Source organism: Xiphophorus maculatus, chromosome 5, assembly GCF_002775205.1.
Source record: "Xiphophorus maculatus strain JP 163 A chromosome 5, X_maculatus-5.0-male, whole genome shotgun sequence".
Lineage (NCBI taxonomy): Eukaryota > Metazoa > Chordata > Actinopteri > Cyprinodontiformes > Poeciliidae > Xiphophorus > Xiphophorus maculatus.
In genome coordinates this window covers 2,572,633-2,586,870 of record NC_036447.1, presented here as the reverse complement: position 1 = coordinate 2,586,870, position 14,238 = coordinate 2,572,633, and the positions used below count along the sequence as shown (strand labels likewise).

At 37.7% G+C, this 14,238-nt stretch overlaps 1 pseudogene; it reads left to right on the top strand.

Moving 5' to 3' along the window:
• Window positions 1-1,441: 1,441 nt before the first annotated feature.
• Window positions 1,442-1,551, top strand: LOC111608740 (annotated as a pseudogene).
• The last annotated feature ends 12,687 nt before the right edge of the window (window positions 1,552-14,238 follow it).

Here is a 14,238-nt window from a genome sequence, read left to right as displayed (position 1 = left end):
ATGGTTCATGTTTTTTTACAGGGGCAGTATTATGTGTTTTCCAGGCACTTATGCCATTTTATAGCACAATAAAGTCACTAAGTTACTTTCTGTCATTATCAAAATGATAAATATGTCAAATATGAATTAAAAGAAATTTTACTTCCTGATTCAACACCTTGAAATTGGGCTGCTGTCTCTTTAAAAACTCCTGCTCTTTCTGAAACTCCGCCTCCAGGAAGTGGATGGCTCCTCTATTAACCCTTTAAAGTCTTTATTGGCTTATAATGAGGTGTTTGCTAATTACTGCTGTTTAGTCTGAAGGAGCTGAGTGTGGGAGGAGCTATGCCTCAAAGGCGGGGCTAGGTCCACCCAGGCGTTTTGCACAGCTGAACGGTTGCCATGGAGATTAAAGGATTTCTCAAACATGCATGACTCCAGATATATTTTTGATGAGGGATTAACATTACAACATGATCTAAAGCTCAAAAGTTGATTTTATGTAGTAATGCCTCTTTAAATTTGTTTTTTACATTCAATCTAAGTTTTATCTTTGAAACAGTTAAATGATTTTTTTTTTTTTTTTACAAATGAAATAAATTTCACTTTAATTTTATTTGTCAAAATAAAACATTTTAATCGGTACATTTGTTTAAAATCTAGCTTCAGTTCCAGTTTTATTTATTTTCAGCAGAGGCTGAAGTGGCGCTTAGAACCGAAAAGGTCGCTGACCTCTGATCCAGACAGACTGTGCAAAAGCGATTGGTCAAAGATCCCTCTGTCTGCGCGCTCCAACCTTCTGAAATGTTCAAGAAAAAGCTAAATATGAACCAAATTAAAGAATAAAATGTGTTTTATAAATTCTGACCAGGTCAGAGGTCACTGGTTTCTTCTCAATGCAGCAAAATTGACTGGAAATTTGTAGAGAATAAAAAATTATCCTTGCTCCCATATGGTAGTATCTGTCAAAATTAACATTTTTATTACGCTGTGTGGAGTTTGGCAGAACTCCGGTTTTCCTACGTGAGTGTCTGGCACAAAAAGCAAAGATTAGACCGGGGATTTCCAAAGTGCGGCTCGGGGGCCATTTGTGGCCCTTGGACTGATTGTTTTATGGCCCCCAACTGCGAATTCAGAATGATACAGGTGGTTGATGCAGATGGGGACTTTTTATTTTTAATTTGTGTGAAATTATTACCAACATAATTACAATAGAAAATGTTAAGTACAACAAAAGATATTTATTCTTCTTTAATCAAGCTTTCTTTCTTTTGTTTTTTTACTGAAAATCAGCTTTTACTGAATTTATTAAAGCATTTTGAAATATTATATTCTGACTGAGGAAAAATTTGTTCAATTGAGCGTTAAACAATTTAAAAACCAATTGTCTTCCTTTTGATAAAGAAAAATCTTTTGAATAAAATCACTTTCTGGCAACAAACTATAAAATTAGCTGACTTTTATCGCTTCTCGGCCTTTTGGCTAAGATCAAGTGTAAAATTAGCTGACTTTATTTGCTTGATTTTAGTTTCATTTTCATTTTCTCTACAATTCGGCGTTCGGACACCCTTACATTGCAACATGGTGAAATTTGATCAGAAAAACGCACAAACCCACCTGAGGGGCTTCTGCTTTACCGATCAACGATTAAATAAGAGCTCAGTAATAAAAATCACTGACACACTTTTCACCTGATTCTGCATCATTATATTCTGAGATAAGGAGAATATCTCTGCCCAAACGCTTTATTAAAAATATTTACCCACACTGTTCTGTCACTTGCAGAAAAGAAGGAGGCGAGGATGAACAATCAATACGCAGCAAAGGCTAAGTCCAATTATGTAAAAGTGTAAATTATAGATTTGGTCTGATGCCAAGGACACTTTGTTGCGCGCACTCTTTGTTTCTGCCTCGCTTTCTCATGCAGACACACACAAAAAAAAGAGAAGAAAATATGAAATTCAAATGTTTTGAGCCACAAGCTATTTCAAGTGCACTGTGACTGTGCGGTGCACGCGTGAGACCATATTCAAATTTTGGGCTCTTTAGCATCAGGGAGCACATTTTTCACGGAAGGTTTATGAAAAATGCATCCATTAATTCATTATTTCGATTGAACCTGGATTATAAAAACCACACAAAAAAAGAGAGACCGAAACACAACAGTGATTCTGTCTGCCTCGAGTTTCTATTTCCATAATTTAATTGAGGTCACAAAAGCAGCTTTGAAGGAAGTCAGGAGTTGCTTCGCCATATGTTTGCGTTGACCTTTAATTTTATGAGATGTGCGTTACACAATCCGCAGCTTCCACGGGTCAACCTCAGTGATTATTCACAGCAAAAAAAGAGAGAGAAACTAGCAGCTGTTGACTCTGACAGCCACATTCCTCTCCAGCCTCCCCGCGTTTCAATTTGTCTTACAGCGAAAAGCCGTTCCTTTTTTAAATAAATTTCCCACTCAGGTCCCGCTGAGGTGAACAATCCCACTCCTGCCACCATAACCGCAGATACGCCGAGGTCTTCGGAGAGGTTAAAGCATTCTGCCGATGTTGGAGGAGGAGAGACGAAGGCAGCGGAGAGGGAGGGAGGGAGCGTCAGGAAACCGTCCCTCACAGCATTCCTGTGCTGCAGAAACGGCAGATCCCAACAGCCGGCCGCCACAAGACGCGTTCGTGGGGCAACGCGCAACGAAAAGCCAAAGATTATCGCTCTGCAGCCGCCGCAGGGCCGATCCGAGACACGGCGACCGGCCCAGGGGACGGGCTTCCCCGCAGCCGGCGGAGAGGTGCCGGTCCAATCCTGGGAGGGAAGGAGCGGTTCAGAGTGATGCTTCACCTCGCTACAGGCGGCCGTCCCAGCGGGGCGGCGAGCCGAGGCCTGAAGGCCACACACACAGAAATCTACGTCTCAAAACACACCGATCCTTCCTCCAGATCATCCTCAGCATCTTCCCCGCCGTGGGACTCGCAGTCCCAGCAAGATGAGGGTTAATATCAAACAGGAGCGCTGCTGCTGTAACCCTGCGTAGCTGAACGGTTGAGTCTGGGAGACCGTGGGTGTGTGATCCGTTCTGAGGTGATGCAAATCAACAAAACAAAGGAGTGTAAAACCAGAAACTACTGTCATTCAGGAGCTCATGGAATCGGCCACATGGGAGACGCCCGAACGCATCAAGATGGAGGCTGGAGGCCAATGCATTCAGAAACATACAGTAAAAACGCTTCGTGTGTCAGGAGTCAAACTGCTTTACAGTCTGAATCCTAAACAAGATGCAGAAACTACATCTGAGGGCCATTAAAGGCAGAACAAAACGCGGATCATGTTTCCATGAAAAAAACTCAGAGATTTTTATATTACTGTCATACATTTTCTAGAAAAGACTTCATTTCCAAAAAATTGCAAAGGTCAAATATTTTTGACTTTTGCAAATTCACAAAATTTACAAAACACAGAAATTTATGAGATAAAACTCCAAAATTTTGAGATTAACAGAAATTTTCTAGAAAAAAAATGGAAATGTTTAAGTTCGAAAGTCAAACATTGCCACAAACTATTTTGAGAATAATTTCAGAAATTTTCTAGAACAAAATGGATTTCTTTTCTCTTCTAGGAATCAGACATTTGACTTTTGTAAATCAGAGAATTCAGAAGTTGAGAATTGCCACAAAAAAATCTGAAATTCTTAGATTAATCCCAGAAATTTTCTTGAAAAAAACTTGAAAATGTCCAGAAGTCAAACTTCAGAAACGACCTCAAGTTTTGAAATTAATCTCAGAAAGTGTCTAGAAAAAGTTTAGAAATTTCCCAAATTTTCATAAAAACAATCCTAAAACTTGGGCGTGCTGTGGTGGCGTAGTGGTTAGCGCGACCCGTATTTGGAGGCCTTGAGTCCTCAACGCGGCCGTCGCGGGTTCGACTCCCGGACCCGACGACATTTGCCGCATGTCTTCCCCCCTCCCCTTCCCCGTTTCCTGTCAGCCTACTGTCATTTAAGGGACACTGGAGCCCACAAAAGACCCCCTGGAGGGGTAAAAAAAAAATCCTAAAAATATTTTTGACTTTTGAACCTCACTTAATTTGGAAAAGTCAAAAACTGACGAGAAAAAAACTTTCAGAAATGTTCTAAAATTAGCGAGTTAAAAACAACATTCATACAGTTTCAAAGCAAATTCACGCTTTCCCATGACTGATGCAAAAAAGCTAGCAAGCTAGTAATGCTATATTAGCAGCTTCTTAGCGGTAGCCTCAGTCCCATAACGGAATGAAGATGCGACACAAACTTTTCCCCGACATTAAACTCCAGCAGTAAATTGGTTTGTTTCCTGTTTCCTGCAGTTTGTTTCCTGTTTTTGAAGCGATCCGCTTAGCATTCGCATTCGAACTGCACCAGAGTTTCACTTCAGCCACAGAGACCGAGGTTTTCAGGCTGACCACTGTTGTTTGGTCGATTGTGCATTCAGTCGAACTGTGAAAATCTAAGTCTTTTTCTAAATACTGCTGGCAAACTTTTACGTCTCAACGAAACAGTAAATCAGCTGTAAAAATAGTAGTAGTATCGGGATAATTTGTGACAATGGCATATGAGTAAACTTTATTGATTTTCCTTAAATAATTTTAATAAACATGCTGAAAGGCTAAATGAAATAACAAATATAAGTGACAAACCTTCAGATGGCGTCAACTCAAACTGAAAGTAAAAAAATCTATTCAGAATAATTCACTCCAGATTATTTTGTCATTTATTTTTTAAAAAGTGTAAATAGATTAATTGTGACACATTAATTATTTTTTAAAGAGCAAAAAGGCAGTGACAACACGGTATTCTCTGTATTTGTTTTCTTGTCCTTCAGCAGGAAACCCAGTGAAAGTCATGCCTGCAGGTCATGAATCAATAGCTTGAGATTTTCGTGCCTGAGTTCACGTTTTCCTGCCAGACAGGATTGTAATTACATACGTCCAACAGTACGGAGAGTCGAGAATTTCAAGGTGTTGCTAGAAAATTAAACACGGTAGTTAGGTTTTGTTGTCTTCAAGGTGAATTTTGAAAATGGAAATCTATTGGTCCATTTTAGTTTTGAAAACCATCTAATAATTTCTAAACTGATGGCTTATTTTCAAGGTTTAATTAGAATTTTTTTCAAATTTAAAGTTTGCAAATCAACCACCACTGAACTTTTAAAGTGGATCTATAAATTACATACACCTCTGATAAAATGTCAGCTTATCAGCTGTCAGGTTGCATAATGTAAAAAAAACAGGTTGCATAATACTGCCTATGGGTATATAGAGTCACCTGGCAGCGTGACGTCACGCGCAAAATAAAAAACTGTTGGCTGACGACGATGACGACCGTTGGTTTTAACTGTCAACTTGTCAAAATACCGTACTCAATCTTAAATGATATATTAAATGAAAAGAGACAGTGTTTTGCTACTAACTCAACTCAACAATAACTAGATAACAAGGTCAAGAAAAAGTTTTGATAAAAAAAAAAAGAAGCAAATAAATAGGTCAGTTACGCTAGCTTGACTTTGACAACCTTAACATGAAGACATGCTGTGGATTTCTGTCTGTTTCGGTTCAGTTAAAAAAAACGGCGACCCACACAGCGACTCTGACAGATCGTCAGTAAAGCAGGTGTAAAATGAGCTTAATCAGCCAGCGCTGTGTTCAGATGATTCCTTGTTAATTATCACAAAATAAACGTCCTGAAAATATGAAGACTGTATATGAAACTGTAACTGACCTTGTGTTGGAAATGTTTGTTTTTTGGTGTTGAATCTTGAAACGCTAGTGGAGCCATTGTCAGTCAGTTGCTATGACAACGGCTTTGTTCCAACGCAGAGAGTGAGAAAAAATAAAATCAGTGCTTTTAGCTCTTCTAGGGTTTCTTTTGTTATTTCCCCCCTTGCTGTGGAGCCCTGCACTAAATTAATAATACCTGCATCTCCAGGTTTTATTTAATGAAATTGTCGTACCGCGGCAGCACAGCTATGGATGGCAAGTAAAAAATGTTTTATTTTCTCTTTCAGTGTTTTGCGCATGCGGAAATTTCCAGGTGTAAGCAATAAAATGCAACGTGTCTTTTAGCAATATTTGCCCGGTATTGACTTGGTATTGGATCAATGCCAAAATATGCAGAATAACAAACTGCTACAGTCCAATCACATTGCAGAGCTTTACCCAAACTGTAAAGCTGTGTTGTAATGTTAAAACAAAGAAAGGATTCAAACAGCTAATGGATCGATAAAAACCAACACCAAACCCAAACAAGCTGACCTTTTAATAAAAACCGCTTGTATTTTGCATGTCGCTAACATTTCCCCCCCTTTTCCTGTCAGTGTTGCTTTCTCTTTACCTTTTCTACATACGTTATCGACTGGCTAATTTGGTCTGCAGGCCCGGTGAGACGCCGCAGCATCGGCATGACAGCTTTATCTATTAGAGTAAGCCCAATGACAGCCTTGTTCCGGCGCTGTGTGTTCGTGTGCACGCGCTGCTCTTCGTGTCGGGCTCATTCTCGGTTGCATTAGCACAGGAGCAGGACTGGGACACATCAACATCTTAATCAATACGCGAGAGTCAATTACTGAGGAAGCGCGTGCTTAAGCAAGATCTGATTATTGGGTTCATGTTCAGTCCACCAAATGGACCCAATCAATGCGATACGATATGTGGCGTATACACTCCTCACCTCCTGTCACCTCGCCCCAACGGTCCACCCAACCCCAACACACACTCACATTCCTCACACACACCGGAGGAAAGGAGGCTGATTGAAGTGACAAAAGGAGAGGATTTATGTTCTGCCGGGGAAAAAAGGAGGGCTGTGGTGAACCTGTCCAGACAGAACGAGAGGATGAAGATGAAACGGCTGGAAGAGCTTCAACAAGCCTTTAAATAAGTCATATCTGGGCATGATTTAGGAGATAAGCAAACATCATCTGTCTGCGCTCATTCCACTGCGGTTAATCACAGCTCAGACCTTACACAGGCCTCAGAAAAGTATTCATACCCCAGGTTACAACCAAAATTATGGTTTTTGTGGATTAATCCGCTAACTTATTAATCAAATAACAGTTAACTGGAGTATAGGCACATTGCATGTTATTGTTTACATCTGGAAATTTCGTGCCTGTGCCAATGCCAAAGGGCTAAAAGACAATCCTCTTGCTTGGAAACCTGGAGTTATAATTAATCTAGTGCAATGCACCACAGCAAAGGGAAAAATGACACAGAAAAACTGTTAAAGAACAATTCAAAACCACTCGTTCTTATTTTTTCTCAGTCTCTGTCGGCTTAGCGCTACACGCAGACCTGTTGCCATAACAACTGACTGACAACAGCTCATCTGGCGTGTAGTCAACACCAAAAAATACACAAACATTTCCCACACAAAGAGCAGAATATTCAGTCTGTTAGAGTTTTATGTTTTCAGGCTGGACGTTTATTTTGCAATTATTAGACGATCGTCTGAACACAGTGGTGGCTGATCATTTAAAACACCTGCTCTACTGATGAGCTGTCAGAAATGCTGTGTAGGTCGTCTTTTTCTAAGTTAATCAAAACATACAGAAATCCACAGCACAGCTACGTGTTAAGTTTGTTAATGTCAAGCTAGCATAACTCTCCCTTGCTATTTTCTTTATTTAAAACTTATAATTAAAACTTTTTAGTTGTCGTAGTGTTGGCAATTAGTGGCAAAGCCCTACATTCCTTTCTCTTCCTTATGTCATGTAAATTTAAGATTTAACTCCCTATGCTGACGACTTAACAGCTAAAACTAACACTAGTCATCATCTGTGAGCAGCTTTTCAGCCCTCCAGCAGGGAGCTGGTCCTCAAGCTGCAGCCGACCAAAACAACCAGTCAGTCAGGAGGAAGGCCTCAGAGCTGGCAGCTAACAAATGTAAATAAACAATCAATTCAACTCTCAATATAATAATGAAATAGGCAAAGCAATCAGATTTCTGTGAAAGCATAAATTATTGTAGAGATTAAACAGAAATAGAGTCTTGCAGGTTTCCCAGATTTAATTTTTAAAAAGCACCAAACCATATTATAAATTTCTCAGATTGATCCTCTTTTTATTTTTTATTTTTTTGTCTTTTCAGCAACAAAAACAGGATATGAATCAATTTTGCCATATTTTGCTAAGTTCATTAAATTAGTAAAAGCCACTGGATGCCAATTTAATCTAACAATCTACTTTAAGTTGGAAGCAAAAACCTGGATCAATACTTAGACATAAGTTTGTCATAATAATCAATAAATTAATCGCACAATTCGAGCTCAATAATTTACATTTGCATGACTTATAATTTTTCTCTTTTCTTGCTATAACTACTAAAAACTGGATGACAAAATTCTTCAGTTTGGTGCGTTGGTCTCAAGTAGCCCTTTATTTCTGAAGGATTCATAATTCATTTTATTTGTTGCGTCTGTTGTTTTGTTTATTTATTTTGGATATTTAAAATATCCTCCAGTTCCAGTTAATCTTAATTTAAAGTTTATTGATTTTTGAGAATGCATTCTTGCATTATTTAACTTAAATTTAGTTAAAAAATAACATTATTGTTTATTGCAATAACTTCAGGGACTATTTATCATCCAGCAAAATTTGTTGTTATGACAGAACTGCTTAGATTTTCCATTTTAAGATTTTAATTGTCTCTCTTTTGAACGTTTTGGCGTACAAATAAAATTTTAAGTTTAGGGTATTCTTGAATTGAGATCAAAGGCTGCCCAAAAGCGTTCTGAGGGCCACAAATGGCCCTCTGCCCGCACTTTGGACACCGTTGGTTTAACACACTTTGCAGCACATCGTGTTTCTTTTCTTTTAAGCCTCGCAATGATTCAGCTACAGTTCAGTCGGACTGATCTTCTCTCCGCTGTTGTATTTTCAAGGGCTTTGTGTTTCAGAAATCGGTGGGTGTGATTCTTTTTTTTTATTCCTTTTCGACGTTTGGCTGTCATTTCTGCTTTTATGGAAGATTTTGTTTGGTGTGCTGCTCCTGTCCATAACCCGTCATCTTATCAAGACGGATCACACAGCGGGTTGCCTCGCCTCCTCGCTGAGAAACCTCGCCACACCTCGGGCCCCTCCTCGGCCCGGGGCCCCACCTCACTGTCAGACCACTTCTTTATTTACCTGACTGAAAAATTGCACCTGGAACGCAGAGGGCTCAACAAAGGGAAGAAAGAAAAAAAAAAACAGGGCAATGAGAAAGTCGGGTGGTAGGTAGAGGACCAACAAGGCAAGAAATCAATAGCCGAGAGATTTTTAACTAAGGGCTTTTTTTTCTCCCCTTCTCACTCTCTCTCTGTCTTTTTTATCTCATAAGCTGCCAAACATCGCCAGCAAAACTTGGACGAGGCAGTCGTTGCCAGAGGGTGAATCATAGCAATATTGATTTGATTATGTAAAAGCTCAGTGGAACCTCAAGCCAGATGCAGAAATAACTCCTCACCTAGGTCCAGCGGGACGGGACTCACAATGGTTCTGAGGAGAAACAGAGACGGAGAGGGTGGAAGGAGAAAAATAGCCAAAAAATAATGCATACATTGTTGTGGATAAAAGCGTAATTACTTCTCCTCGCTGGTGAAATATATATTTCCCCCGTTTTTTCTGGGTGATAATTAACCCTGCTGGACTGTTGTTGAATTAGCTGCAGAGGAAAGTCAGTCAGATCTGCATGTGAATTTATGGGTTTTTCCCCCCGACGGTGTCATGGCAGACGGAAAACTGGGGAAAAGAAAAGGAAGAGCATGTTGGGATTCTGATCTATGGCACCCTCTTCTGGACCCGCAATCGCTGTTTTTCTTCCTCCGCAGAGAACAAAACAAAACCTCAGTTTATGCCATCATGCTTGTTACTCGTAGTGCAGGCGTGTCTCAATAACCAGTGAATCAATTAATCGCATTTAAATTAAAACAAGCTCAGTAATTTCCATTTGCATGATTCTTCATTTTTCTATTTTCTTTCTACCAAAAATTAGATAATAAAAGTCTTCAGGCTGATGCTTTGGTCCTTTTTCTGCATTTCTGTTTATAGACACTTGATGATTTATTTTATTTGTTGTTTTGTTTATTTATTTCAGATGTTTTAAAATGTCTTCCAGCTCTAGAGTTAAATGTCCATTAGAATTTAAAGTTTATTAATATTTGAGAATGTGTTATTGCATTATTATGTCATTATCATTATATTACCTGAAAATGGTGTAAAAATAACAATATTATCGGTTATCGCAATAACTTCTGGAGCTTATTGACGCGAGGGCCAAAAATGTCAAGCTTAAAGTACTCTGGGGGCTGTAGAGGTTTTTATTGTATTATTCTTTTTAAATATAATTGCAAAAACTATGTTAATAAAATAAATAAAGCAGTGAAATTTCTGTAGACAAGGGATCTGTAAATCATTGTAGATTTAATACATAAAAAAAGGTTTCAAAAACATAATTGCCAAAATATTTCAGGTTGATCTATTATCTGTTTTATGTTTTAAGGTTCACTTTTACTTAATTTTGTCAGGTGTAATAAATGGCCATGCCCGGGTCTGCATTTTAGTAAAAATCACAGGATGTTGTCTCTTTCACTATTAAAATAAATGTAATTTAAAGCAGAAACCTGGATGAATACTTTGTGTGTAAGATGTTACACTGCTTTTTAGAAAAGCCTGACATAAGTGAGAATTACACCCCAACATTGCTTTTAAAAGCATATTTGGCTGGCAAACCAAATTTAAATCTGTCTTAAATTGTGATCAAGGACCTGCCAGAATCGTTTCCAAGACCACAAATGGCCCCCGGGCCGCACTTTAGACACCCTCGTTGTAAATGGTAAGAAAAATATGTTTTAAGAAATGTATTGTATTATATTACACAATTTAATCCTTTTCTAAAATGTAGTTGGAGCAGGAGAATCCAGGGTGATTTTAAATTAATTTGGCTGGCCTTTTTTATTTTTTATATTCAAACTGTTGAGAATCAGTGACTGATGTTAACAGCCTCAAAATGATGGGATACGTTGAAACTGTGTGTAAAACTTGGCTTTCATAATTGGCCTGGGCTAGAATCTTGTGGAAAACGCTAATCAGATCACATGAGGAGTAGGAGTGTCTTCGAAGGCAGACGAGGCAAATCGTTGGATTAGCTGGACGCACCAACACTTCGTGAGACTTCGTGATCACAGGCTCTCTGTTCTCCCTCTACTTTTTGTTCTAGCTTCAATTTTTGTTTGGCTAAAACACAAATCATTCTGAAAGTGCTTCACTCATAAAACTTGTATTAGTACATCATTTTATTCATGAAATAAAATTTACTGAATCACTGATTTTGAGGTCATTTTGATTTAAAAATGTGTTTTCCTACATTTTTCAAGCAACTATGACATAATCATATTCATAAAACCAGTAGCTTTAATTTTAAAATAATTAAGTTTTGCAAGACAATGCAGTTACACTTAAAAAATTTAACAAAATAATCTAAAAAATGACATACAGGTTCCTAAAGTGCAAAAAAAAAAAAGCATTTTAAGCAAGTTTGCTTTAGAAAAATACAACAGATGCAAGAGGAGGTAAAAGTATTTTTTGGGGTATAAAAATAAAATCTGAGGCTGACTGTTTCTCCACCATCATCCTGGCTGATGAGGTATTAATTTGATTTAGCGTGAAGGAACGCACAGACTCGCACCTAAATGACATTGACTGGCTTAAGAGTAAAGATCAATTCCAGATTCCACATAATCATATTAACAGCCTAACCGACATTGATTTCTATCCGGATCAGGCCAAACAGGAAAAAGTTGCATGCAAATGGGATAAAAAGGCTTTTTTAAAAACCGTGAAAACGACATGGACAACCTGAAGGACAGCCAGTACTTCAGGTTCAGATTCTTCCTCCTCGACTTGCTGGGATAAATACATTTAAATCTGCTTTGATAAAAAGAGCAAAATATGACGATTTTATCGGGTGTTAAGGCTGCAGCTCTTAATTAAGGTTTCAGTGTGAAGCCTGGACTCCTGTAAGCCTCCAGAATAACAATAATTCCCGTTGATTCGTAAGATCTCATAATGATCACTCCCACACTGGACTCTGCCTCCAAATAACAGCAGCAAAACCATAAAATCAGCATATTTCACCATCAATTCTGGCTCTATTTACGCTGCCGCTGATTCCTTTAATACCTCCAACATATCTATTAGCACACTCTGCTTTCCTGCTGATCATTATTTAGCTACAAAAGGGGAGGGACTATCATTTAATTAGCCTCTATCATTTTTTGCCCTAGTAGTTTTTATTTTCTAAAATATTTTTGGAAACAATATGGGTTAAATTAATGTCAGTGTGAAGGCAGATAAAGATGTATTTGCTGCTTTGTTCAGAAAAGAAAGAGCACCGTAATGCGTTACGTGAAGCAGTTTCTAATTTCATCAGCGGTGCTTCGAAGCCCTGCGAAGACCTGCTCACTCCGCTGGGCGCACACACCTCTGGGCGCACGCTCCTCTAATGAGCCCAAAATATAGACATATTTTCCAAGGAGCTGCAAACTCCGACCGAAGCATTTCACCGACGTCAAAAAGCTCACAGAAAAAGCAAGATCTCCCCAAATTTAATGCAAAAAAAAACAAAAAAAAAAACATGGGATTAATGTGCACATGAAAAATAACCACAATAGTATTTGATTTACAAAAGCTACTCTAAAAATGAAGACAAAGTAAATACAAGTCTATTTAGATGTTATTTTTTCCACAGCAACGTAAGGGGGCTACAGAAAAATGTTGCAAAGAGGAGTTGTGTTTATCATCTGCTGTTTGTAAAATGAGAGACAATAATTTTGATATTTAGCTTTTTATGAAAGTAAAACAGGGGTTTGTTTTTCAAAGCCATATTTTCACCATGTTATTCCTTCATTTATAAATGTCAAATTTCAAACTAAATATTTAGTTAGCAAGCTAAACAACTAAATATTTAGCTCCAATTTAAATATTTAGTTTCAAACTTAACATTTAGTTAGCAACCCTAAATTATTAACAGCAATATTTTTCTAGATTTAGCCTGTTATAGGAGAAAAATGGGGATTCAGTTTTCTGTCATTTTTTCACCATGTTATTCATTTATTTATTAATGTCACAGTTTCAAACTAAATATTCGATTAGCAAGTTAAGTATTTAGTTAACCAACTAAACATTTATCTCCAATTTAAATACTCAGCTCCATCCTAAACATTTAGCTCTGAACTAGCTAAATATATTTTTTAAAACTAAATATTTAACTAATATGCAAATTCCCTTGACAATAACCAGAAGTTGACTACCAAAATAAAAGCTGGGTCAAGACTGATTCCTTTAATGCTGATGCAGATATTTGTCCAAATATTTTGAACATGTCGAACACTGTGATTTTAGTTATGAATGATAATTATATATATATATATATAAACATCCAAAAGTATGTTAGATCAAATACACAGGTTCAGGAATATCATTCAGAGAGAGAGTGAGCGGAAACAAAGACATCTCTGTGTTCACACTGCATGTTGACCTGCTAAAAAAACTAAAAAAACAAAATCTGTCTCTCTGAACATCCCTGGCACCGATCGCTGGTGGAGGAAAAACACAAGTCAGAAAGGAAGAGAAAAGACATCATTTAATACTTTTACCACAAAATAATGATCTTTAAGCAGGGATTAAAGATGATTTTCATTAAATCCACATTTCTGTATTAAAAAGTTTTATTGTTTTAATGTGATATTTTTGTTTTCATTGGCTATAAACAGAAAAACAAAATGAGCTGAAATAAAGGCTTAAAACTAGGTGCAATTAACCTGTATTATGTGTTTCACTTGCCAGGATTAAGATTGTAATAAGATTCTAATATATTAAATATGACTTTTATCTGTCCTGTGGATAAACAGGTTTTTTAATTAGAGGTTATATATTTGTCAAAATTCTACTTTTCTCCACTTTGTGGGGTCAGAAATGTTCTTGAATGGCTACAGTTTGGTTAATTTTGATTAGAAGTATTTCTAAATTATGATTTAGAAAAACTCAATGTCCGATTACTAAATGTGTTTGTTGTTTTGTTAAAGTGCAGTTGCTCCTGTTCACTGTCGCCTCATGACAGACGGCTCAATGCAGTCAGCTGCGCTTCCTTCTCTGTCCCAGGAAACGAAGGAAGGCCACGAAACGAATCCTATTGAATTCGTCTCATGTTTTATATATATTTATGAATTGGACAACGTTCTTATTGTACATCTAATT